This window comes from Saccopteryx bilineata, chromosome 5, assembly GCF_036850765.1.
Source record: "Saccopteryx bilineata isolate mSacBil1 chromosome 5, mSacBil1_pri_phased_curated, whole genome shotgun sequence".
Classification (NCBI taxonomy): Eukaryota; Metazoa; Chordata; class Mammalia; order Chiroptera; family Emballonuridae; genus Saccopteryx; species Saccopteryx bilineata.
Genome location: NC_089494.1, coordinates 193,473,884 through 193,500,118, shown reverse-complemented (window position 1 = coordinate 193,500,118; position 26,235 = coordinate 193,473,884). Strand labels below are relative to the sequence as shown.

General features: G+C 38.4%; 1 protein-coding gene across 5 annotated transcripts in view; it reads right to left on the bottom strand.

Moving 5' to 3' along the window:
• Positions 1-26,235, bottom strand: part of FAM13A (family with sequence similarity 13 member A) — a 315,289-nt gene that overhangs the window by 156,849 nt on the left and 132,205 nt on the right. The window lies entirely within an intron of this gene.

Below are 26,235 nucleotides of genomic sequence, written 5' to 3'. Positions count from 1 at the left end.
TCTCCACCCCCCTCCCCCTCCTTCCTCTCTGTCTCTCTCTTCCCCTCCTGCAGCCAAGGCTCCATTGGAGCAAAGATAGCCCGGGCACTGGGGATGGCTCCTTGGCTTCTACCCCAGGCGCTAGAGTGGCTCTGGTCGTGGCAAAGCGATTCTCCGGAGGGGCAGAGCATCGCCCCCTGGTGGGCAGAGTGTCGCCCCTGGTGGGCATGCCAGGTGGATCCCAGTCAGGCGCATGCGGGAGTCTGTCTGACTCTCTCCCCGTTTCCAGCTTCAGAAAAATACAAAAAAACAACAACAACAACAACAAAAAACATATACCATGCTCATGGATAAGAATTAACATTTAAAAAATGTCCATACTACCCAAAGCAATCTAGACATTCAACACAATCCCTATCAAAATACCAATGGTATTTTCACAATCTACCAATCTATTTTCACAAAACTAGAATAATCCAAAAAATTATATGTAACCACAAAAGACCATAAATAATAATAGTAGTCTTGATAAAGAAGACCAAAGTTGGAAGTATCATGCTACCTGATATCAAAATATACTAAAAGGCTATCATAATCAAAACACCATGATATTGGGATAAAAACAGATACTTAAATCAATGGAACAGAATAGAGAACCCCAAAATAAACCCACACCTATATAGTATATTAAAATATGACAAAAAAAGAAAAGGCAACAATATACAATGGGGTAAAAACAGTCTATTCAAAATGAACTAACAATAAAATATAAACAGACTCATACATAGAGAGCAGACTGACAGCTGTGGGTGAGGGTGGGTGAAGGAGGTGGAAGGATAGAGCAAAAAAGGACAAAAAAAATCATTGACATGTACAACCGTGTGGTGATTTCTGCGGAGGAGGTGGAGGAGGATGTAGAGGGAATAAATGGTGATGAAGACTTGACTTTAGGGTAGTGGTGAACATACAACATGGTGTATAGAAAAGTATTATAGAACTGGGCACCCGAAACCTGTATAATTATGTTAACCAGTTTTATCCCAAATAAAATTCAACTGAAAAACAGAAACAAAACAAAAAGGCAGTCTATTCAATAAGTGGTGTTGGGAAAATTGCACAGATACATGCAAAAAACGAAACTAGACCACCTTCTTATACCATATACAAAAATAAACTCAAAATGGATTGAAGACTTACACGCAAAACTTAAATTCATAAAATTCCTCAGTGAAAACACAGGAAGTTAATTCTCTAAAATTTTTCATGGCAATATTTTCTCTAATATATCTCCTTGGGCAAGAGAAACAGATGAAAAAAATAAACAAATAGGACTACATCAAACTGAAATTTTTTGGACAGCAAAGGAAACCATTAATAAAATGAAAAACAACGCACTGAATGGGAGAACATATTCGCCAATGATACATCAGATAAGGGGTTAATATTCAAAATCTATAAAAAACTCATACGACTCAACACCAAAGAAACAATCTGATTAAAAAATGGGCAGTGCCTGACCTGTGGTGGCGCAGTGGATAAAAGCATTGACCTGGATCACTGAGGTCGCTAGTTCAAAACCCTGGGCTTCCCTGGTCAAGGTACATATGGGAGTTGATGCTTTCTGATCCTCCCTCCCTTCTCTCTCTGCCTCTCTCTCTCTCTGTCTTCTCTCTCTAAAATGAATAAATTAAAAAAAAAAAGGGCAGTGAACCTGAATATACAGTTCTCCAAAGAGGACATACAGATGGCCAATTGACATTTGAAAAGATATTCAACTCAACGTCACCAATCATCAGGAAAATGCAAATTAGAACCTCAATAAGGTCTTCTGTTCAAGATGGTGGAGTAGGTAAATGCAGTACTTGCATTCTTCCACACCGACATCAAAATTACAACTAAACTACAGAACAATCATCATTCAGAACTTCTTAAAATCTAGATGAACAGAAGTCCTACAACTAAAGATTTAAAGAAGCAGCCGCATGTACGAGGGGCAGAGACACAGAGTGAATGGGTCTGACACCCATGTGTGTCAGATAAAAATTAGGAGGAATATCTCTGCTGCAGAGGTCCTCTCTGAGGAGCAAGGCATCCTGGCCCCACACCACCACACCAGGTCCCCCAAGCCGAGGGTTCAAACCAGGAAGAATATATGAATTCTATCTCAATAAAGCTATTGTGTGTGTGTGTGTATGTGTGTGTGTGTGTGTGTGTGTGTGTGTGTGTATATATATATACACACACACACACATATATATGTATATATATTTATTTATTTTATACATACACATATATACATATATCACATATACATATATAGATACATATATATACATATTTTACACACACATAAAAGGAAGAAGTGATCAAATGTATCGAGTGCTGCTGACAGGGTAAATAAGATAAAAATTGAGAACTGACTACTGAACTACTGAATTTGGTAATATGATGACACTTGACAATAAAAAATACTACTTTAAAAAAAAAGGGCTAATATTCCCGATGAACATACATGCAAAAATTTTCAGCAAAATACTAGCAAACTGAATTTAACAATACAGTAAAATACATTCCATTTTCTGATCACTAATCAAATGAGTTCATCAAAGTATCTATAAAACATGAAAAAGTGTTTTCTTAATGTCACATGAGTTCTTAAAAATTATCTGAGCATAAATATGGGGACAGGGAAGGTTAATGCAGCCTAGTTTTCCCCAAAAGTGAACATTAACTCCCCAGGAAAAGATAAGTATGTACAAGATTCCATATTGTTCAGCAATAATGGGGGCTGCTTCCTCTGGAAAGCTTCTAGAAATCATTCTTCCATGACTGCGAATAGCAACTACCACTGTTATCTGATGATTTGTTTGCATTTCTATGATACGTTTTTCAGGGTAGAGAGCACCTCCCGCATCAATTCCCAGTGAAGAAATACTGCATTGAAACATTGTCTGAAGAGTGTGGTGGTTACCGGTGGGGGGAGGGGGGAGGGGGTGGGGGTGGGGGAGAGGAGGGGCACAAAGAAAACCAGATAGAAGGTGACGGAAGACTATATGACTTTGGGTGATGGGTATGCAACATAATCAAATGTCAAAATAACCTGGAGATGTTTTCTCTGAACCTATGTACCCCGATTGATCAATGTCACCTCATTAAAATTAATAAAAAAAGAAAAAAAGAGAGTTGGATAGTGAAATTTTCAACTAGTACTGTTTAACTGTTTATTTCTCCTCTCAGTTCTGTTCATTTTTGCTTCATGTACTTTGAGGCTTTGTAGTTAGAAGCAAAAAGAAAAAAGAAAGAAAACGTTGTCTGAAGGTGCTGTTTGGCAAGCAGGACAGCACACCCATGTTTCCATGTCTTCGTCAATGTGCACTATGAGTATGGCTGCCAGAAAATGATTAAAAGGATAAAACAAATGCTATTTATAAACCAAAATTGTTTTTATTAATGTTATTCTTACTATAAACAAGAAAAACTGATGAAATGTTTTACATTCCTTTTGCCACTCAAACGAATTAACCCTGTCCACAAAGCTGCCTGGAAATGATAAGGCCTGGAGTCAGTGAGGCCTCTTCATTTTGAAGGTCTTCTTCCTTGTTAGGTTGTTTGCTCAATGTAACAAAGCTATGAGGTATTACTAGTTATTTGACTTTAGTAAAATACATACTCTCAATGGATTAAAAATTATTTCTGTTGTCATAAATATAAGTGAATATTTTATTTTACAACACATTTATGGGGAAGAAAATGGCTTTGAATTCTATTTCTCTGCAAATCAAAACTATGATGAGATACTACCTCACACCTGTTAGATTAGCTATTATCAACAAGACAGGTACAATAATAACAAGTGTTGGAGAGGCTGTGGAGAAAAAGAAACTCTCATTCACTGTTGGTGGGAATGTAAAGTAGTACAACCATTATGGAAGAAAGTATGGTGGTTCCTCAAAAAGTAAAAACAGAACTACCATATGACCCAACAATCCCTCTACTGGGTATATACCCCCAAAACTCAAAAACATGGGTACATAAAGACACCCCTTCCCCCATGTTTCATTGCAGCATTATTCACAGTGGCTAAAAAACCAAAGTGCCCTTCAATAGAGGATTGGATAAAGAAGATGTGGTACATATATACTATGGCATACTACTCAGCCATAAGAAATTATGACATAGTATTATTTACGACAATATAGATGAACCTTGATAAAATTATACTGAGTGAAATAAGTAAATCAAAAAAAGTTAAGAACTGTATGATTCCATACATAGGTGGGACACAAAATTGAGACTCATGGACATAGATAAGAGTGCAGTTGTTACCAGGGGGGAGGGGAAAAGAGGATAGGGAAGGAAGAGGGGGAGGGGGAGGGGGAGGGAGAAGGGCATAAAGAGAAACAAATATAAGGTGATGGAGGATGACCTGACTTTGGATGATGGGTATATAACATAATCGACTGTCCAAATGATGTGAAGATGTTTGCACAAAATCTATATATTCTAGTTGAGCAATGTTACCCTGTTAAATGTAATCGACTATATAAAAAAATTTTTTAAAAAGAAATCTCTCTGTTGCCAGCTTTGGGAAAGCCCCTTAATTTCTTGAAGGATCAAATGCTTCATCTGTGTAATTAAAGACCTACGCCTCATAAGATATGATGGAAATTAAATAGATTGTTCTTGGTCCATAAATGTCTAACATAGAATAAGCACATAATAAATGATAGAAGTGAGAGATATTAATTTGAATAATTGATAAAACTAATAAAGGCCTTCACAGCCTAGAAAGACATGTCATTATTACCAAACTAAATGAGTGGTTTAATCTGAAATAGCATTCCACAAATTTGACAATGCAATTCAAAAAGAATTTATTGAACAATTATAGCATGCTAGGCCTCAGGCTAGGCCCTGGCGTCATTAATGATGCTGGCTTCAGTTTGAAAGAAGTGGCCGGTCGAGCAAAGAAACAGACACATTGACTTCTACCTCCAGTAATGAGCACAGCTGCAGTAATAGCTAACTGTGTACTATATGATAGGCATAAAATGTTTTTTTTAAACTTTATTCATTTTAGAGAGGAGAGAGAGAAAGAGAGAGAGGCACACACACACAAAGAGAGGAGGGAGGAGCAGGAGGCATCAACTCCCATATGTGCCTTGACCAGGCAAGCCCAGGATTTTGAACCAGCGACCTCAGTATTCCAGGTCAATGCTTTATCCACTGTGCCATCACAGGTCAGGCAATAGTCATAATATTTAAGTACTGTGTGTGTGTGTGTGTGTGTATTTTCATTTTCATTTGAAAACAACCTTATAAAATAGGTTCTGCTATTTCTATTTTATAGATGAGAAAACAGAGATAAAGAATTTAGGAAAATTTCCCATGGTCAACCAACTAGTAAGTAAGGCATTCAGAATTTGAATTTCTGGCAATCTTTCTCAGAAGCCAGCAACCGTAACTATTATGCCACTCTGCCTCCTATATTTTTTAAAACATTCAATAGCCACAGGTACTTACTGAGCATTTACCACCTGTGAAGCACTAAGAATACAATGGAGAATAAATCAGCCCTGTTTCTGTACTCTGGAACTTGTAGTCTAGTGAGGAAGACAAACATTAATCATAACTGCATGAATATATACAAATGTGTTGTGATAAATGTTAGGAAACATTTTAAGTGTTAAGCAAGAAATGTATAACATATGCAATGTTATTGAAGAAGATACATAAGGCACACAATTAATTCTGTCTGAAGGAGGCAAAGGTAAGGAGAAAAGGCCTTCCAAATAATGAGAATAGGAGCAAAAGTACAAAACAAGTAATCAAAAATGATTGCTCGTGGAGGGAACAGAGGTGGTGGCCAAGAGTGGAGGCTAGAGGGTTCAGTTGGGGTCAGACTGTTAAAGGCAATATGTACTGTGCTAAAAGGTTTGACCTTTGTTCAGTATTCTGTGTGGAAACAAAGTGTTTTATAATAGTTATTCTGGCTATAAGGGGTAGGAAAAGACTAGCATGATATTAATGCTTTTGACTGAACCTCCTCCAAACACCTTTATTAAAGATATATGCCTCAGATTACATTCATACTTTTTCATCTTCTCACTTGGGTATTCATTAACTGGAGCTTGAATAATGGATAATTTTGTTTGCCTTTCCAGTGCTCATATACCTCCTTCTTCTGTGCCAATGTCCCTAATTTCCATTGGTGTTCCACTGGGTTCCCAAGAAAGTAACTCTTCTCATGGCTCTGGGGTGAATCATGTGACCTAGACCAAGACAATTAGTGTACTCTTATTTCCTAGCCACAGGTCAATTTGTGAAAGTTTCCTGGGAATGTTAAGATTAAGCTTCACTCTGGTTCTAGTGAATGTGGTAGTTTTAGAAGAGAATTCTCTACAGATTGTCTATATTTCTGCGTGTCTTGTAAGCAGAGACACTGACTGCCTTTGTTCTGTATTATCTTTCTAAGAAAACTAACGGCTATTGTTATCACTGTAAGTTATGCAGTGTTCTTTATCTCAGGCCCAAGAGTCTTATGTCTCTGGCTATCACACATGAAACTGTAGCACATTAACTTGTCAGTTCACAAGTAAGGGAAAATCTCAGACCCTTCATAGTTCTCAGTCAGTAGCACTCAGCCCTGGGAACCACTGTCAGCCATCCTGATGATGTGGCCCTAACATGAAGCTGACTGACACTATGAAATTCAAAGGCATGGAAAGAAATCATGACCCTGGTAGATATCATTAAGCTATGTGATAAAGCCTTGTCAAAAGCTAACAGTATTTCTAGGACTTTTTAGTATATGAAACAATAAATCCCCTTTGTTGCTTTTAAATATTGATATATTTAAATTGTGGTTTGTCTACTATTTGAAACCAAAGGTATTCTTACTTGGTCCATGTGAGCCATATTTTTAATTTGAAAATAATGCCTAATTGAAACAAAGGCAAATTATCTCTGCAATAGTCACAGGGTCCTTTGTTGCTGAAAGTTATATTTAGTTTAAAGGTCATCTGTTTGGCAGAACTGGCATTGACAAAATCAGTTTCTATAAGAGATCTATAATAAAAAGGACTTATCAAAGTTTTTTTGGGGTGTGAGAGTACTACTAGTTAAAACTTGTTTTAAAGGGAGATTCTGAGATGGTGATGGAATAGGTGGACATTCCAACTATCACCTCCCAGGACCAAATTGGATTTCAGCTTAATTTAAGGACAATTGAAAAACCAATTTTGGACTAAATGAAGAGGAGTCTATAACCAAGGATCACAGAAGAAGCCACACCAAGACTGGTAGGAAGGGTGGAGATGTGGAAAAGGCTGCCTGGCTCCCAGGAGCGAGTGGCGGCTGAGGGTCCAGAGGGACTCTCATTGCAAGAAGGGTCATTCTGAGAGGTGGAATCCTTAGCACCAGGCATGGAACCCCACTCTAGATGCCCAGAGCCTAGAAGAGGTGCCCACACAGCATTGGTAGTGAAAAAAAGCCGGTTTCTGTCTGCAAGAAAGAGATGGAGCTCTTGGAGATGCAGGCTTTGTCTTAAAGGGTCCGCAAAGAAAATCTTGTTCACAGCCACTTACCCAGGGCTCTGGTGGAGGGAGAGCTGACAGGACCAGAGTTGCATAAGGAGAGTGTAAAGTTGGAGGCCCAGATAAAGACACTGTGGGGCCAGTCACCAGAACCCCTGTGCTGAGTCATTCTTCAATATTGCAGTTGCCATCTTTCTTGGGCAGAGCAGTCCCCTCTGAGCACTTCAGCCAGGGGAAAACAACTGCTTCACCCTCAGGAGTCTCTCTTGCCCCAGTCATGAAGATTGGGTTGTGCTGAGAAGCCAGGAAGCAGGGGGTACATTAGTGACTCAGTTTTCTGTTGTTAAGGCTGTAGCTTTCCCCCACACGCTCCTGAATCTAAGACTGCTAAATCTGACTCGGGAGACTCAGATCAGTAGAAACAGTAGACTCAGTAGAAACTGTCCAGAGTGCGGGCAGACCATATCTCTGGGTCTCAGAGGCCACACTCACCAGACTCCTAGGGCCACACCCTACTGAGGTCTGTGAAAAAAGTCTGGACAGACTGACACTTAGGATGAGGGGCAGAGCCATACACACTATCCTTCCTAATCCCTGAATTTCCACAGGCTCTAGACTCTACCAGAGGTTTTCTCAGTGGCCAAACCTAACAAGCAGCCAGCAGACAGAAGCTGCAGGAGGCGGGACTCAGGGAACCTTGGACTTTTTAGCAGCCTTCCCCAGGCCCAATGTGGGTAAAAGCCAGCCTAAGTATACAGCTTGGTATTTCCATGAGCACCTGGAACCAAAAGAGGCAGCCACAAACTCTGGATTACTTGTAGCTCCAAGAATGTTGTTGTGGGCAGTCATGGGCAGTGTCTCCCATTGGTCTGTACCGGGTTCTTGCCCGGGAGGCCCAGGGTTGGCATATCCATGGGTCAGCTGTGGAGAATATTGGTTCAGGACCCAACAACCCTTGCTAGAGTTGTATCCTAAGGAAGGACTCCTCATACCTGGCCCAGCTTAGCCAAGTTCCACTATCTCTGATCAGCACTAGCACAGCATCTAATGTGCATAGGGTAGGGTGGGTGCTGGATATACTGCCCTGCTGGGCTAGATTTCACAGGGGGGAGAGGGGCTTGGAACATGGACATTTAAAGTGTAGGTCCCTGCAAGCCTATTTTTGGGTCTGGTTGAGAAGCTTAGCCACTTTCTTGGGGGCACAGTCAGCCCCAGGAGAGGACTTTCTCAGTCTTCCTCCCTGAGTCCAGGGTCTCAATAGCTGTAAAAAATTTCTGCAGAGGAGACTGTTGATCCCACTTGATCTGAACCTGCTGCTTAACTTTTTGGGAAGAAATAAAATTTGAGTATCCAGCAGTGACTGAGAAATTAGGCACTGGAGTAGGGGCAACTTCACTGTACTGTGCTCCTTACCAAAAGACCCCTGAAATAGAGGGTTCCACTAATGTATTCCAAATCTCAGCTGTCCTAACCCAACAAGCTTGCAACCTATAGAGGGATTGGTGGGGTGAGGCCAGTCTGAGCCCACACTACAGTCTTTCCACAGAGGCTCTGTGGGAAGACTTAGCAGCTGCAAGAGGAGGTGGAGCAGTTGAAAAGTGGAGGTAAATCTTATGCAACTTGGGGCTTTTACGGAGTGGCTGTCACCTCTAAGCAGGAAGCTGATCCTTATACACTAGTTGGCCCCTCCCATACTATGCAGGCACATAAAACGCAGACACAAACAGTGAAAAGAACAGTAGCTGCAGACAGGTAGCCCACAGTGGGTTACAAACAACAGCTGATGCCAACCCAAGAAAATCCAGAAGCAACACAACCTGTACTGGGTGTGTTGCACCAACCCTAGATTCAAGAAGCTATACAAGCAGCACACACCCAAAGTAGGAGATTAGCAGGCACCAGACATTGTGGAGAATAAATACACCCAACAAGACAGATATTGCACAGTGTGTAATACACACGATCAAGGCTGACTCTTAGAGCCAGCCATTCTGAAGGGATAACTGTACGCACAAATGGACCAACTGCATTCAATACTCACATACAACAGAAGGAAAAATACCACCCTTAAGAAGCATTCCTAGAGCAAGGAACTCAGGTGCCCTGGAGGTCAGGACCACCAAGCCCATCTTTCTCGTAGACACCACAACAAATTTCAAAGTCAGCCAGCGCTACCTAATACACAGAAAAAAAATGGGCAGACAAAGCAATATGACCCAGATAAATCATCAAGAGAAATCCCCAGAAAAAGAACTAAATGAAATGAAAGTAACAAAACTACCAGATGTAGAGCTTAAAATAATGATTTTTAGAATGTTCAATGATCTTAGACCAAAAATGAATGGACATAATGAGCACCTAAATAGACAGGAAGCATCAAAAGGACATTGAAATCATTAAAAAAAAAAACAACAGAAATGACAAATACAATATCAGAAATGAAGACTGCACTAAAAGCAATCAACAGCAGGCTGGATGAAGCAGAGGATCAAATCAGTGATTTAGAAAATAAGAGAAACGTAAGAACAAAGGTAGAGCAGCAAAACAAAAAGAGGCTCCAAAAGACTGAGGAAACTCTAAGAGACCTCTGTGACAACATGAAGAGAAACAACATCCACATCATAGGGGTTGCTGAAGGAGAAGAGAACAAACAAAAAATAGAGAATTCGTTTGAAGAAAACAAAGCTGAAAAGTTCCTTAAATTGATGAAGGAAAAAGTCACACAAGTTCAAGAAACACAGAGAGTTTCATTAAAGAGAAACTCAAGGAGGCCTACACCAAGACACATCATTAAAATGCCAAAGTTAAGAGACAAAGAAAGGATACTAAAAGCTGCAAGAGAAAAGCAGTTAGTGAGTCCCCATAAAGATGACATCTGCCTTCTCAACAGAAACATCTGAAGCCAGAAGAGATTGGCAAGATATATTCAAAGTGATGCAAAATAAAAACCTACAACCAAGACTACTTTATCCAGCAAGGGTATCATTTGAAATTGAAGGAGAAATAAAAAGCTTCCCAGAAAAAAAAAAGACTCAAGGAATTTATTACAATAAAACTAGTACTGGAAGAAATATTAAGGGGCCTGCTGTAAAAAGAGGAAAGGAAAAGAAATAGAGAAAAAGAGGATTGTAGAGTTAAAGAATAAAATGGCAATAAATAAGTACATATCAATAATAACTTTAAATGTAAATGGATTAAATGCTTCAATCAAAAGATATAGGGTAGCCACATGGATAAAAAAACAGTACATGTGCTGTCTACAAGAGACCCAATTCAGAACAAAAGTTACATATAGCTGAAAGTGAAGGGATGGAAAAAAATATTTCATGCAAATGGAAATTAAAAATAAAAAAAGCTGGGGTAGCGATACTTATATCTGACAAAATCGACTTTAAAACAAAGGCTATATAGTAAGAGATAAAGAAGGTCACTACATAACGAAAAAGGGAGCAATCCAACAGGAGGATATAACCATTGTAAATATCGATGTGCCAAATATGGGTGCACCTAAATATATAAAGCAGATTTTGATAGACATAAAGGGCGAGATCAACAACAATACTATAATAGTAGGGGATTTCAATACCCCACTAACATCAAGGTAAACAAGATCCTCCAAACAGAAAACTAACAAAGAAACAGTGGTCTTAAATGACACACTACATCAACTGGATTTAATTGATATCTTCAGAACCTTTTACCCCAAAGCAGAAGAATGTACATTCTTTTCAAGTGCTCATGGTACATTCTCTAGGATAGACCACAAGTTAGAACACAAAACAAGTCTCATTAAATTTAAGAAGATTGAAATCATATCAAGCATCTTCTCTGATCACAATGGCATGAAACTAGAAATCAATTACAATAGAAAACTAAAAAACATTCAAACACTTGGAGGCTGAAGAGCGTGTTATTAAATAATAAATAGGTTAACAACGAGATCAAGGAAGAAAGAAAAAATTTTCTTAAAACAAATGAAAATGAATGTATGACAACCCAAAATCTATGGTACATAGCAAAAGCAATCCTGAAAGGGAAGTTCATTAGAGGTATACCTTAAGAAGTAAGAAAAAGCTCAAATAAACAACTTAATCTGCATATAAAAGAACTAGAAAAAGAACAACAAATAAAGCCCAAAGGAAGTAGAAGGAAGGAAATAATAAAAGTCAAAGGGGAAATAAATGACATAGAGGCTAAAATAAAAATACAAAAGATCAATGAAACCAAGAGCTGGTTTTTTGAAAAGGTAAACAAGATGGACAAACCTTTAACCAGACTCATCAAAAAAAGAGAAAGGACTCAAATAAATAAAATTAGAAATAAACATGGAGAAGTAACAACTGACACTGCAGAAATACAAAGGATTGTAAGAAAATACTATGAAGACCTACATGCCAAAAAATTGAACAACCTAGGTGAAATGGATAAATTCTAAAAACATACAGTCTTTCAAAACTCAATCTGGAAGAATCAGAAAACTAAACAGACCAATTACAACAAATGAAATTAAAACAGTTATTAAAAAACTACCAGCAAATAAAAGATGGCTTCACAGGTGAATTTTACCAAACACTCTAAGAACAACACCTATCCTTCTCAAGCTATTTCAAAAAATTCAAGAGGAAGGAAGACTTCCAAGCTCCTTTTATAAGGCAAACATTTTCCTCATTCCAAAACCATGTAAAGATACTACCAAGAAAGAAAACTTTAGACCAATATCTCTGATGAACTTAGATGCTAAAATTTTCAACAAAATATTAGCTAACCGGATTCAGCAATACATTAAAAAAGTCATACATTATGATCAACTGGGATTTATTCAGAGGAGGCAAGGTTGGTACTATATTCACAAATCAATAAATGTGATTCATCACATAAACAAAAGGATAAAAATCACATGATTACATCAACAGATGCAGAAAAAAGCATTTGATAAAAATCCAGCACCCATTTATGATCAAAACTCTTAGCACAGTGGGAATACAGGGAACATACCTCAACATGATAAAGGTCATCTATGCAAACCAACAGTCAACATCATACTCAATGGGTGTAATAATTAATTAGAAAGAGTCCCAAGTATTTAAACTGTATAAATATATGATAATACATAAAACATAATGATTATTAGAGATGAAATTTCATGAGAGTAATAAATCTCTTCAAGCAAGTTTTATGATAGGTTTTGAAAGTGTCTTTTATTTAAAAAGTGATTCACAAGAAATTGAGGATGACGTCAGAGTAATGGCGGGGTAGGAAGCGATACCGATAAATCTCCCCCAAAACTCAACAAGATCTTCAACCAGAAACAGAAAAACCTATACTTGGAGCTTCCAGATGCTTCGCAATACACCCAAAGGTATGATTGAGTGAAAAATTGGCTAAATATATAACCAAACCCCGAAGGAAATAGGGAGTAAGAAATGCTCCTCCTTCCTCACTAACCTAAACAGGGCGGCTTTCTCTGGTAACTGTGAATATAGAAACTGAGGCGGGCAAAGGGGGTGAATAGATCCAGGCCGCCGCAGCACAAACGGCTGAACCAGGCTGTGGCTCAGAGATCCAAGCCGAGGAAAATCTGATCCTGTGGCAACCCGGGCAATACAAGCTAACACTCGCGCCAAACCCAAACAAAGAAAGAAAAGCAGAGCGGCCATTTTACCCGGTCTCCTGGTCGGTGCGCAGTTAGTGGGCGAGAATTTCTTCCTGGGAAAGCCACGCACGGGAGGGAGTGAGAACTAATTCCAACAGTGGAGATTTTCCGTGCTGGAGGGTGTTTCACTCAGAGGGAACCGCGGCCGGCCTCATATCCTGGTTTGCGCACGCAGATAAGGAGTGAGCGATTCCTCCGAGTGCCTCGGCAGTGCACGCCCGTGTTATCGCACAGAGGGGCAGAGTCAGGGGCCTTTGTGTAGGCCAAAGCGGAATCTCGAGCCGCCCCAGCGCCTTGCAAAAGCCGTGCACGGGGACGGAGCGAGACTCAATTCCAACGGTGGAGATTTTCCGTGCTGGAGGGTGTTTCACTCAGAGGGAACTGCGGCCGGCCTCATATCCTGGTTTGCGCGCGCAGATAAGGAGTGAGCGATTCCTCCGAGTGCCTCGGCAGTGCGCGCCCGTGTTATCGCACAGAGGGGCAGAGTCAGGGGCCTTTGTGTGGGCCAAAGCGGAATATCGAGCCACCCCAGTGCCTTGCAAAAGCCGCGCACGGGGACGGAGTGAGACTCAATTCCAATGCTACAACTTTTCCCTGCGGTTGGAGGTTTCACTCAGAGCGTGAGACTGCTGGCCGGATATCCTGGTCGCAGACAGTGAGTGAGAGTTTCCTCCAAGCGCCCCGGAAGTGGGCGCCCGCTTGTGTTACCGGACAGAGTGGCAGAGCCAGAGGTCTTTGAGTGGGCAGAAAGCCCGCCTGATTATGCTAGCAGCTCTGACTGACTGAGCCTTACCCAGAGCCCTGTGCTGAGTGGAAATAGAGTGGGGAGTTGCCAGCTCTTTGAGCCTCTTACTATCCAGGCAGAGGCAGCAGCAACCCCATAGCTGGATTATCAGGCTACTAATTAAGGAAGGAAAGACTAGGAGAAAGGCTCCAGGAACACGGACTCTCTCACTGTCGGAGCCTATAAATGCTATTGAGCTTCGACTGCCAACGAGACGAAAGCACAATACATGACATTGCCATAGAGACTTATCAACTGCAAACCTCTACCTGAGCATGCCAAAGGGGAAGAACCCGGGTACAGAGTCACCGACCAGGAAGAGGGAGAGAAAAGAAAAAGCAAGAAGATAACCTCTCAAAATCAAGAATAATCTGCAGACTTTATAACCTATCCCATTTTATTATATTTGTTCGTTTGTTTCTCTTATCTTCATTCTTGATACTTTTTTTTCCTTCTCCAATTTGGCCGATTAACTCTCTACCGGTCTTACTCTCTCCTCTCCTTGAACTACACTACCCATAAGTGTTACATCTCGCATTATCTTTTCTCTTCTCTTCCTTTCTCTCTATGAGGGTTGCACTCCAAAACCCTTAACTCTCTCTCTCTCTCTCTCCTTTCTTTTTTCTTCTTTTAGTGGTTACCTCTTTTTTTCTCTCTCTTTCTTTTCTCCCTCTATATTAGTTTCTTCTTTATCCTTTACATCTCCTCTCATTCAAACCTCAATAACAAACAAATTATCTTATCTGGGACTCAAACCTATGTTTGTGGCATTTTGGGGGGTTTTTACTTCACCTTTTTAACTCACTAGCAGTGCTCTCATCCCTGGCTCTCCATATTATCTAGTTCTTGTTCCACTAAATACAATAGTAATTTTTTAATTTGTCCCCCCATTTTTCCGTTTTCCTCTTATTCCTCTCATCATAACTCTTAGACAACCAACACCTAAAAGCAAATCATTTCATTCTTGACCCAAATTTTTTTCTTATTTGCTTTTTGTGGGTCCATATGCTCTTTTTTTTTCTTTTTTCTTTCCTTTTTTTTTTCTTTTTTTTTGCCCCTTTATTACTTTTCCCCAATTCAGGCCCTCCATCACAGGCATTGTTTGTTATAATTCACAGTCCACCACAAGATTTTCTCAAAAAAGAGGGGAGAGGAGAGGAGAGGAAAAAAGGAGGGGGGGAATAATTTCCTTTTTTTAATTTTTATTTTATTTTTATTTCATTATTAATTTTTTTTAAAGAAAAACAACTCTTTTCGATTTTTTATTTTTTTTATTGTTATTTTTTTAAACTTTTTATTCTTTATTAAATCTCATTAATACTATCAACAAAACCACCCTCAGATGCCATTAAGGAAGAGAAAATCGAAAATCATGGATACAAAAGAAAGAGAGGTAACACAGCTAGATGAGGAAAAATCTATGGAGAAAAAATTTAATATATTGGAAACCTTGGAGCTAAATGACAGAGAATTCAAGATAGAAATACTAAAAATTCTCCGAGATATACAAGAAAACACAGAAAGGCAATTTAGGGAGCTCAGAAAACAACTCAATGAACACAAAGAATATATGTCCAAGGAAATTGAAACTATAAAAACAAATCAAACAGAGATGAAAAACTCAATTCACGAGCTGAAAAACGAAATAACAAGCTTAGCTAATAGAACAGGTCAGATAGAAGAGAGGATTAGTGAAATAGAAGACAAGCAACTTGAGGCACAACAGAGAGAAGAAGAAAGAGACTCAAAAATTAAAAAAAATGAGATAGCCCTACAAGAATTATCTGACTCCATCAAAAAGAATAACATAAGAATAATAGGTATATCAGAGGGAGAAGAGAGAGAAAATGGAATGGAGAACATACTCAAACAAATAATAGATGAGAACTTCCCAAGCCTGTGGAAAGAACTAAAGCCTCAAGTTCAAGAAGCAAACAGAACTCCGAGTTTTCTTAACCCCAACAAACCTACTCCAAGGCATATCATAATGAAATTGACACAAACCAACAGCAAAGAAAAAATTCTCAAGGCAGCCAGGGAAAAGAAGAATACAACATATAAAGGAAGGCCCATTAGATTATCATCAGATTTCTCAGCAGAAACTCTACAAGCTAGAAGAGAGTGGACCCCAATATTTAAAGTCCTGAAAGAGAGGAACTTTCAGCCACGAATACTATACCCATCAAAGCTACCCTTCAAATACGAAGGAGAAATAAAAACATTCACAGATACAGAAAAGATGAGGGAATTTATCATCAGAAAACCCCCACTCCAGGAATTACTAAAGGGGGTTCTCCAATCAGATACAAAGAACAAAAAAAAACAGAGCCACAAGTAAAAGCTCCAAGAAGAACACAATAAAACCAAATTTAAACTGTGACAACAACAAAAAGAAAGAGGGGGAGAAGATGGAGATTAACAGTAGCAAAGGACGATGGAGTGCAAAAGTACTCACAAAATAGTTCGCTACAATGAACAGGGTAGGGACCCTTTTCATTACTCAAAGGTAACCACCATTGAAAAAACCACCACAGAAGCACATGAGATAAAAAAGATAGCAACAGAGGAAAGATGTATGGAATACAACCAAATAAAAACAAAAGATAGAAAAACGAAAGAGAAGGATCAAACAAGACACAAAACTAACAGAAAGCAAGATATAAAATGGCAATAGGGAACTCACAAGTATCAATAATTACACTAAATGTAAACGGATTAAACTCACCAATAAAAAGGCACAGAGTAGCAGAATGGATTAAAAAAGAAAATCCAACTGTATGCTGCCTACAGGAAACTCATCTAAGTAACAAGGATAAAAACAAATTCAAAGTGAAAGGCTGGAAAACAATACTCCAGGCAAATAACATCCAAAAAAAAAGCAGGTGTAGCAATACTCATATTGGATAATGCTGACTACAAGACAGGAAAAGTACTCAGAGACAAAAATGGCCATTTTATAATGGCTAAGGGGACACTGAATCAAGAAGACATAACAATTCTTAATATATATGCACCAAACCAAGGAGCACCAAAATATATAAGACAGCTACTTATTGATCTTAAAACAAAAACTGACAAAAATACAATCATACTTAGAGACCTCAATACACCGCTGACGGCTCTAGATCGGTCATCCAAACAGAGAATCAACAAAGACATAGTGGCCTTAAACAAAACACTAGAGCACCTGGATATGATAGACATCTACAGGACATTTCATCCCAAAGTGACTGAGTATACATTTTTCTCCAGTGTACATGGATCATTCTCAAGAATTGACCATATGTTGGGCCAGAAAAACAACATCAGCAAATTCAGAAAAATCAAAGTTGTACTAAGCATATTTTCTGATCATAAAGCCTTGAAACTAGAATTCAACTGCAAAAAAAGAGGAAAAAAATCCCACACAAATGTGGAAACTAAACAACATACTTTTAAAAAATGAATGGGTCAAAGAAGAAATAAGTGCAGAGATCAAAAGATATATACAGACTAATGAAAATGACAATACAACATATCAGAATCTATGGGATGCAGCAAAAGCAGTGATAAGAGGGAAGTTCATATCGCTTCAGGCATATATGAACAAACAAGAGAGAGCCAAAGTGAACCACTTAACTTCTCACCTTAAGGAACTAGAAAAAGAAGAACAAAGACAACCCAAAACAAGCCGAAAAAAGGAGATAATAAAAATCAGAGCAGAAATAAATGAATTAGAGAACAGAAAAACTATAGAAAAAATTAATAGAACAAGGAGCTGGTTCTTTGAAAAGATCAACAAAATTGACAAACCCTTGGCAAGACTTACCAAGGAAAAAACAGAAAGAACTCATATAAACAAAATCCAAAATGAAAGAGGAGAAATCACCACGGACACCGTAGATATACAAAGAATTATTGTAGAATACTATGAAAAACTTTATGCCACTAAATTCAACAACCTAGAAGAAATGGATAAATTCCTAGAAAAATACAACCTTCCTAGACTGAGTCAAGAAGAAGCAGAAAGCCTAAACAGACCTATCAGTAGAGAAGAAATAGAAAAAACCATTAAAAACCTCCCCAAAAATAAAAGTCCAGGCCCTGACGGCTATACCAGCAAATTTTATCAGACTTTCAAAGAAGACTTGGTTCCTATTCTACTCAAAGTCTTCCAAAAAATTGAAGAAGAAGCAATACTTCCAAACACATTTTATGAGGTCAACATAACCCTCATACCAAAACCAGGCAAGGATGGCACAAAAAAAGAAAACTACAGACCAATATCTCTAATGAATACAGATGCCAAAATACTAAACAAAATACTAGCAAATCTAATACAACAACATATTAAAAAAATAATACGTCATGATCAAGTGGGATTCATGCCAGAATCTCAAGGATCGTTCTACATAAGTAAAACGGTTAACGTAATACACCATATCAACAAAACAAAGAACAAAAACCACATGATCTTATCAATAGATGCAGAAAAGGCATTTGATAAAATACAACACAATTTTATGTTTAAGACTCTCAACAAAATGGGTATAGAAGGAAAATATCTCAACACGATAAAGGCCATATATGATAAACCATCAGCTAACATCATATTAAATGGCACTAAACTGAAGGCTTTCCCTCTTAAATCAGGAACAAGACAGGGTTGTCCACTCTCTCCACTCTTATTTAATGTGGTACTAGAGGTTCTAGCCAGAGCAATCAGACAAGACAAAGAAATAAAAGGCATCCATATCGGAAAAGAAGAAGTAAAGGTATCACTTTTTGCAGATGATATGATCCTATACATGGAAAACCCCAAAGAATCCACAAAAAGACTACTAGAAACAATAAGCCAATACAGTAAGGTCGCAGGATACAAAATTAACATACAGAAGTCAATAGCCTTTCTATATGCCAACAATGAAACAACTGAGAAGGAACTCAAAAGAATAATCCCCTTCACGATTGCAACAAAAAAAATAAAATACTTAGGAATAAACATAACAAAGAATGTAAAGGACTTATATAATGAAAACTATAAACCATTGTTAAGGGAAATTGAAAAAGATATAATGAGATGGAAGAATATACCTTGTTCTTGGCTAGGAAGAATAAATATAATCAAGATGGCTATATTACCCAAAGCAATATACAAATTTAATGCAATTCCCATCAAAATTCCAATGACATTTTTTAAAGAAATAGAGCAAAAAATCATCAGATTTATATGGAACTATAAAAAACCCCAAATAGCCAAAGCAATCCTAAAGAAAAAGAATGAAGCTGGGGGCATAACAATACCTGACTTCAAACTCTATTATAGGGCCACGACAATCAAAACAGCATGGTATTGGCAGAAAAATAGACACTCAGACCAATGGAACAGAATAGAAAGTCCAGAAATAAAACCACATATATATAGTCAAATAATTTTTGATAAAGGGGCCAACAACACACAATGGAGAAAAGAAAGCCTCTTCAATAAATGGTGCTGGGAAAACTGGAAAGCCACATGCAAAAGAATGAAACTGGACTACAGTCTCTACCCCTGTACAAAAGTTAACTCAAAATGGATCAAAGATCTAAACATAAGACCTGAAACAATTAAGTACATAGAAGAAGACATAGGTACTCAACTCATGGACCTGGGTTTTAAAGAGCATTTTATGAATTTGACTCCAATGGCAAGAGAAGTGAAGGCAAAAATTAATGAATGGGACTACATCAGACTAAGAAGTTTTTGCACAGCAAGAGAAACTGATAACAAAATAAACAGAAAGCCAACTAAATGGGAAATGATATTTTCAAACAACAGCTCAGATAAGGGCTTAATATCCAAAATATACAAAGAACTCATAAAACTCAACAACAAACAAACAAACAATCCAATAAAAAAATGGGAAGAGGACATGAACAGACACTTCTCCCAGGAAGAGATACAAATGGCCAACAGATATATGAAAAGATGCTCATCTTCTTTAGCTATTAGAGAAATGTAAATCAAAACGGCAATGAGATACCACCTCACACCTGTTCGATTAGCTGTTATTAGCAAGTCAGGTAATAGCAAATGTTGGAGAGGCTGTGGAGAAAAAGGAACCCTCATCCACTGTTGGTGGGAATGTAAAGTAGTACAACCATTATGGAAGAAAGTATGGTGGTTCCTCAAAAAACTGAAAATAGAACTACCTTATGACCCAGCAATTCCTCTACTGGGTATATATCCCCAAAACTCAGAAACATTGATACGTAAAGACACATGCAGCCCCATGTTTATTGCAGCATTGTTCACAGTGGCCAGGACATGGAAACAACCAAAAAGCCCATCAGTAGATGACTGGATAAAGAAGATACATACATATACACTATGAAATACTACTCAGCCATAAGAAATGATGACATTGGAACATTTACAGCAAAATGGTGGGATCTTGATAACATGATACGAAGCGAAATAAGTAAATCAGAAAAAAACAGGAACCGTATTATTCCATACGTAGGTGGGACATAATAGTGAAACTAAGAGACATTGATGAGTGTGGTGGTTACGGGGGGGAGGGGGGAATGGGGGAGGGAAAGGGGGAGGGGGAGGGGCACAGAGAGAACAAGATAGAGGGTGACGGAGGACAATGTGACTTTGGGTGGTGGGTATGCAACATAATTGAACGACAAGATAACCTGGACTTGTTATCTTTGAATATATGTATCCTGATTTATTGATGTCACCCCATTAAAAAAATAAAATTATAAAAAAAAAATAAAAATAAAAAGTGATTCATCAAGGATCTTTTTCAGCCAAGTGTAGTTACACCAATATAAATGGAGCTAATAAATAAATATTACCTAAAATTTTTCCTCAAATTCTACATTTTTTCAGTGCATTTATTTGATGAGTATATTTTTGACATTGAATTTCATTAATTAAAATGTAAAAGTTTCTACTATGTATTTGAATTAATTATATGTAAGTTTACACATATTTTATTGAAATAGATTTTAAAAAGTTTGAATCTGAAAGGAAAGCTTATATTTAAAATAATTTCCCAGAAATCCTCAAGGTAGAATAAGTTTTATTCAGAAAGATATAATAAACTATGGACTCCTATCATAAAAAGACACTAAGTCTCTGGCCAGTTGGCTGAGTAGATAGAGCATCAGTCAGGCATAGGGATGTCCTGGGTTCAGTTTCCGATCAGGGCACACATGAAAAGCGACCAATTGCTTCTTTACCCCTCCCTCTCCCCTTTCTCTCCCTTCTTCCCTCCCACAGCCAGTGGATCGATTGGTTCAAGCATCAGCCTGGGTTGCTGTGGATGGCTCTGTTGGTCCAAGCGTATCAACTTCAGGTGCTAAAAATAGCTTGGTTGATTCCAGCATGCATTAGCCCCAAATGGGGGTTGACAAGTGGATCCCAGTGGGGGGGGCATGCGGGAGTCTGTCTACCTCCCCTCCTCTCACTTAAAATAACAAACAAACAAAAAGTAGATGAAAAAAATACTAAATTATACTGCTCACAAAAATTAGGGGATATTTCAAAATGAAAATGAAGTGATAAAAAGCACTTGATCTTATTTTTATTAAACAAGAACACTGGAAAAGCAAACAAGTCAAAGAAAGTTTGATTATGCAAATGAGATGCAGAATCAACTTTTATTTCATTGGTGAAAATGCAGTATACAATAGGCTGAAAGTACTGGAGTATCTGCATGTTTCCTGATCCCCTAATTTTTGTGAGCAGTATATCAGTATTTCACTTGACCTGGTTTTACATATAAAGCCACAAATATTCTTACAGTAACTGGTGATTAAAATCAGAGACTCAAATTCTTTTAAATTTTGCTTATAGTAAACTCAAAATACTTTGAAGAACATTTGTCTTAGAACTAGGAAAAAAATAAATGGGACTCTATAGACATCATAGAGACAGTTAGTAATATTTATTATACAATACATTTTTAATAAAATATGTATTTTCCGATGGCTTTATGGCTTTAGGCAACCCCTGTGTTTTGGTCGTTCGACCCCCGCCAGGGTCACGACCCACAGGTTGAGAACTGCTGTATTAGAGGATGACATCAGAGAAATGGCGCGGTAAGGAGCGATACCGATAAATCTCCCCAAAAATTCAACAAGATCTTCAATCAGAGACAGAAAAATCTATCCTTGGAGCCTCCAGAAGTTCCACATTAAATACAAAGATATGATTGAGTGAAAAATTGACTATATATATAATCAACCTGGAAGGAAATAAGGATGAAGAAACACTCCGCCTTCCTTACTAACCTAAATAAGGGCTGCTTTCACTGGGAACTGAGAGTCTAGGAACTATGGCGGACAAAGAGTGAATAGAACCAGACTGTGGCACAAACGTCCGAACCAGGCTGTGGCATGGACATCCAAGCTGAAGAAAAACTGTGCTTGCAGCAACCCAGTCAACACAAGCTAATGCTCGCGCCAAATCCAGACAAAGAAAGGCACTTGGGACAGCCATCCGCCCCGATCTCCTGGTCGGCACACGCAGATAGTGGGTGAGAGATTCCTCCTAGAGCCTCAGGAGATGGCGCTCGTGTTACCAGACAGAGGGGCAGAGTCAGAGGTGGAAACCAGAGTCTCTGGTCACTGCTGGGCCCCAAAAAGCAGTGCGTGGGGAGTGAGTGGGAGCAAAATTCCCTATGCTCCTACTTCTCCATGTAGGCGGGGCGCCTCACTTGGAGTGAGAGGCAGCCGGCCTGATATCCTGGTTGGCGAGTGCGGAGAGTGGGCGAGAGATTCCCCCGGGAGTGGGCGCCCGTGTTCCCGGGCAGAGGGGCAGAGTCAGGGGTCTTTGTGTGGGCCGAAGCCCAACCTGATTATACTAGCGGCTCTGACTGACTGAGCCTTACCCAGAGCCCTGCACTGAGTGGGAATAGAGTGGGGAGTTGCCAGCTCTTTGAGCCTCTTACTCTCCAGGCAGAGGCAGCAGCAACCCCAGAGCTGGATCATCAGGCTACTAATTCAGGAAGGAAAGACTAGGAGAGAGGCTCTGGGAACATGGACTCTATCATTGGTGGAGCCTGCAAATGCTAATGAGCCTCGACTGCCAACGAGACTGAAGCCCAATATATGACATCGCCATAGAGACTTATCAACTGCAAACCTCTACCTGAGCGTGCCAAAGGGGCAGAACCCAGAGTACAGAGTTACCGACCAGAAAGAGGGAGAGAAAAGAAAAAGCAAGAAGATAACCTCTCAAAATCAAGAATAATCCACAGACTTTATAACATATCCCATTTTATTATATTTGTTCATTTGTTTCTCTTATCTTCTTGTCTTGATTATTTTCTTCCTCTTCCAATTTGGTCTTTTAATTCTCTGCAGGTCTTACTCTCTCCTTTCCTTGAACTACACTACCCATAACTGTTACATCTTCCATTATCTTTTCTTTCTTCTTCCTTTCTCTCTATGAGGGTTGCACTCCAAAACCCTTAATTCTCTCTCTCTCTCTCTCTCTCTCTCTCCTTTTATTCTTTTTTCTTCTTTCTGTGTTTTCCTCTTTCTTTTTTTTCTCCCTCTATATTCATTTCTTCTTTTCTCCTTTACTTTTCCTCTCATTCAATGCTCAATCACAAACAAATTACTTTATCTGGGACTCAAATTTTTCTTTGTGGTGCTTTGGGTTTTTTTTTACTTTGCTTTTTAACTCACTAGCAGTGCTCCCAACCCTGGCTCTCCATTTTATTTAGTTCTTGCTCCACTAAATACAATAGTGATTTTTAAATTTTTTCCCCTTTTTTCCTGTTTCCCTATTATTCCTCTCATCATATCTCTTAGTCAACCATCACCTAAAAGCAAATCATTTTTTTCTTCACCTAAATTTTTCCTTTTCTGCATTTTGTGGGTCCATACCCCCTTTTCTACCCCTTTATCACTTCTCCTAACTCAGGCCCTCCATTATAGGTATTGTTTGTTCTATTTATCACAATATAATTCACAGTTCACCACAAGATTTTCTCAAGAAGTTGGGGAAAGGAGAGGAGAGGAAAAAAAAGGGCGAATAATAATTATTTTTTATTTATTCTTTTTTATTTTTTTAACTTTTTATTCTTTATTAATTCTCATTAGTACTATCAACAAAACTACCCTCAGATGCCATTAAGGAAAAAGAAATAGAATATCATGGATACAAAAGACAGAGAGGTAGTACAGATAAATGAGGAAAAATATATGGAGAAAAAAATTAATTTATGGGAAATCGTGGAGCTAAATGACAGAGAATTTAAAATAGAAATCCTAAAAATACTCAGAGATATACAAGAAAACACAGAAAGGCAATTTAGGGAGCTCAGAAAACAACTCAATGAAGACAAAGAATATATTACCAAGTAAATTGAAACTATAAAAACAAATCAAACAGATGAAAAAGTCAATTCACAAGCTGAAAAACGAGGCAACAAGCTTAGCTAATAGAACAGGTCAGATAGAAGAGAGGATTAGTGAAATAGAAGACAAGCAACTTGAGGTACAACAGAGAGAAGAAGAAAGAGACTCAACACTTTAAAAAATGAAAAAGCCCTATAGGAATTGTCTGACTCCATTAAAAAGAATAACATAAGAATAATAGGTATATCAGAGGGAGAAGAGAGAGAAAAGGGAATGGAGAACATATTCAAACAAATAATAGATGAGAACTTCCCAAGCCTGTGGAAAGAACTAAAGCCTCAAATTCAAGAAGCAAACAGAACTCTGAGTTTTCTCAGACAAACCTACTCCAAGACACATCATAATGAAATTGGCACAAACCAACGATAAAGAAAAAATTCTCAAGGCAGCCAGGGAAAAGAAGAATGCAACATATAAAGAAAGGCCCATTAGATTAACATCAGATTTCTCAACAGAAACTCTACAAGCTAGAAGACAGTGGACCCCAATATTTAAAGCCCTGAAAGAGAGGAACTTTCAGCCACGAATACTATACCCATCAAAGCTATCCTTCAAATACGAAGGAGAAATAAAAACATTCAGATATAGGAAAGATGATGGAATTTATCATCAGAAAACCCCAATCCAGGAATTACTAAAGATACAAAGAACAAAACAAAACAAAACCACAAGTAAAAGCTCCACCAAGAACATAATAAAACCAAATTTAAACTTTGACAACAACAACAAAAAAGGGGGGGAGAGGACGGAAATTAACAGTAGCAAAGGATGATTGAGTACAAAAGTACTCACAAGATAGTGTACTACAATGAACAGGGTAGGAACCCTTTTCATTACTTAAAGGTAACCACCATTGAAAAAACCACCACAAATATAAAAACGAGACTAAGAGAAATGGACAAGAGTCTGGTGGTTACCAGGGGTGGGGGGAGGGAGGAGATGGGGGGAGGGAGGGAGAGAGTTAGGGGGAGGGGGAGGGGCACAGAGAACTAGATAGAGGGTGGCGGAGGACAATCTGACTTTGGGCGAGGGGTATGCAACATAATTTAATGACAAAATAACCTAGACATGTTTTCTTTGAATATATGTACCCTGATTTATTAATGTCATCCCATTACCATTAATAAAAATTTATTAAAAAAAAAAAGAAAAAAAAAGAAAAAACCACCACAGAAGCACATGATTTAAAAAAGATAGCAACAGAGGAAAGATATGGAATACAACCAAACAAAACCAAAAGATAGAAAAACAAAAGAGAAGAATCAAACAAGACACAAAACTAACAGAAAGCAATGTATAAAATGACAATAGGGAACTCACAAGTATCAATAATTACACTAAATATGAACGGGTTAAACTCACCAATAAAAAGGCACAGAGTAGCAGAATGGATTAAAAAAGAAATTCCAACTGTATGCTGCCTACAAGAAACTCACCTAAGCAACAAGGATAAAAACAAATTCAAAGTGAAAGGCTGGAAAACAATACTCCAAGCAAATAACATCCAAAAAAAGCAGGCGTAGCAATACTCATATCTGATAATGCTGACTACAAGACAGCAAAAGTACTCAGAGGCAAAAATGGTCATTTCATAATGACTAAGGGGACGCTAAATCAAGAAGACATAACAATTCTTAATATATATGCACCAAACCAAGGAGCACCAAAATATATAAGACAGCTACTTAAAACAAAAACTTACAAAAATACAATCATACTTGGAGACCTCAATACACCGCTGACGGCTCTAGATCGGTCATCCAAACAGAGAATCAATAAAGATGTATTGGCCTTAAACAAAACACTAGAGCACCTGGATATGATAGACATCTACAGGACATTTCATCCCAAAGTGACTGAGTATACATTTTTCTCCAGTGTAC